Source organism: Heptranchias perlo, chromosome 20, assembly GCF_035084215.1.
Source record: "Heptranchias perlo isolate sHepPer1 chromosome 20, sHepPer1.hap1, whole genome shotgun sequence".
In the NCBI taxonomy this organism is placed as follows: Eukaryota; Metazoa; Chordata; class Chondrichthyes; order Hexanchiformes; family Hexanchidae; genus Heptranchias; species Heptranchias perlo.
In genome coordinates, this window is record NC_090344.1 from 18801161 (window position 1) to 18803736 (window position 2576).

A 2576-nucleotide genomic window follows, 5' to 3' on the forward strand; every position below is an offset into this window, starting at 1 on the left:
GCAGGTCGATTTACGTCACGCTCCGGTCGCTTTGCATCGCCTCCGACAAATAGAATAGAATCAAAGAAAGGTCACAGCACGAAAAGAGGCCATTCGGCACATCGAGTCCGTGCCGGCTCTCTGCAAGTGTAATCCAGATAGACCCACTCACCCACCCTTTCCCTGTTGCCCTGTATTTTCTTTCGTTTCAAATACTTATCCAGTTCCTTATTGAAGACAATTATTGAATCTGCCCCCACCACCCCCTCGGGCGGTGTATTCCAGACCCTAAACACTCGCTGTGAAGAAAAGTTTTTCCTCATGCCAACTTTAGTTCTTTTGCCAAACACCTTAAATCTATGTTATCTGGTCCTTGAACCTTCCACCAATAGGAACAGTTTATCTCTTTCTACTCTGTCTAGATCCTTCATCATTTTGAATACCTCTATTAAATCTCCTCGTAACCGTCTCTGTTCCAAGCAGAACAACCCCAGCTTCTCCAATCTATCCATGAAACTTATGCCCCTCATCCCTGGAATCTTTACAGTAAATCTCTTCTGTGGGGATTCGGTATTAACATCGCCGAATCCCCCACCATTAACATACTGTTGGTTACCATTAACCAGAAACTTAACTGGACCAGCCACATGAACACTATGGTTACAAAAGCAGTTCAGAGGCTGGATATTATGCGGCGAGTGAATCACCTTCTAATTTCCAAAAGCCGTTCAACCATCTATAAGGCGCAAGTTGAGTGAGTTGGAATAATCATGTGATGGCCATCGACCTGAAACGTTAACGCTGTTTCTATGTTTAAAGATTCTGCCTGACCTGCTGAGGATATACACATTTACAGTTTTGATTTCAGGTTGGCAACATAGCCAGTATTTTAATTTTGAATAAAGGGGCTTTCGCATATTTTTGCGTGCGACGAGGTGACCGAGAGGTTAAGGCGATGGACTGTTAATCCATTGTGCTATGCACGCGTGGGTTTGAGTCCCATCCTCGTCGTTATTGTGTTTAAGTTTTGTTTCTCTCCTTCAATCCACACAGAAGGTCTGGTCAAAGTCCCATCCTTCTCGAAACGGCAGACAGAGGGTTTTGCATTATTTGCTGAAATCAGCAACAGTTCCTTCCAGGATGGTGTTGAGATTGTAAGGTCGCGAAGTATCAGATTGTACAGTGGTGTCATTGTAAAAAGAGTAAATCTTATGTTCAACCTAAGAGAAACGTATGTACCATCATGATGATTTATGTCCGGATCATTCAGTGTCTGTGTCTGTTAAAAAGGGATGTGCTGTAAGTCCCGGATCATTCCGTGTCTGTGTCTGTTAAAAAGGGACATCCTGAAAGTTCCGGATTATTCCGTATCTGTGTCTGTTTAAAAGGGGTGTGCTATAAGCCCCGGATCATTCTGTGCGCGTTTTACCCGATTTTCTTGATACCTTTTTCCTTCTGAACTGAAATGACGATCCTCTCTCGAGAAGAAGGTTCACCGCCTGCTTCGGGCAACTGGTTGGATAAGTAACAAAAACTGATGAGGCCAAGTTCATTCTGCTGGGCTTCCATTCCAATCTCCGCACTCTATCCCCCATTCAGACCCACCCCCGCCTGGACATTATAAGTTGCGATATTCATAAGGGAATGGAGAAGCCGAATATCACGGTTATAATTTTCTTGGTTGCTCAACGCTGAATAGCATCAATTGCAATGATTCAGAAGGTAATCATCGAATCATAGAATCTTACAGCACAGAAGGAGGCCATTCGGCCGTCGTGCCAGTGTCGGCTTTTTCGAAGACCTGTCCAAATTAGACCCACACCCCAGATTCTTCCCAATAATCATGCAAATTAGACCTCTTCAATTATGTCCAATTGCCTTTTGAATGATCCCATGGAATCTGCTTCCACCACCCTTTCAGGAAGTGCGTTCCAGATCTTATCAACCTTCTGTGTGAAAAAAATTCTCCTCAATTCCCCTTTCGTTCTTTTCCCAATTATTTTAAATCTGTGATCTCTGGTTACCGACCCACTTGCCAGACGGAAACAGTTTCTCCCTACTTGCTCTTTCAAAACCCCTCACTATTTTGAATATCTCTATTAGGTCTCCCGTTAACCATCTCTGCTGTAAGGAGAATAATCCCAGCTTCTCCAATCTCTCCATATAACCGAAGTCCCTCATCACTGGTATCATCCAGGTCAACCTGCTCTGAATCCTCTTCAATGCCTTTTTATCCTAAAGTGCAGTGCCCAGACCTGTACAATATACTTCAGCTGAGGCCTAACCACTGATTTGTAAGGATTAGTATGATTTCCTTTTTTGTATTCAATGCCCCTATTTACAAAGCCAAGTATCCCATACGCTTTCTTAACCGCCTTATCAACTTGCCCTGTTTTATGAATATGAACTCCCAGGTCCCTCTGCTCTTGGAACCCCGCATAAATAGTTCCATTTAGATTATACTGCCTCTCCATGTTCTTCTTCTAAAAGTGCATCACTTCACACTGATCGGCGTTAAATCTGTCACGTGACTGACCGTTTCACCAGTCAATCTGTGTCCTCCTGAAGTCTGCTATTCTCTTCGTCACTATTTGCTC

The 2576-nt window shown here is 43.6% G+C and overlaps 1 non-coding gene across 1 annotated transcript; it reads left to right on the forward strand.

The window, feature by feature from the left end:
* The first annotated feature begins 908 nt into the window (after positions 1-908).
* trnan-guu (transfer RNA asparagine (anticodon GUU)) lies at positions 909-990 on the forward strand. The gene has a single exon. It is a non-coding gene; the product is annotated as a tRNA-Asn (tRNA).
* The last annotated feature ends 1586 nt before the right edge of the window (positions 991-2576 follow it).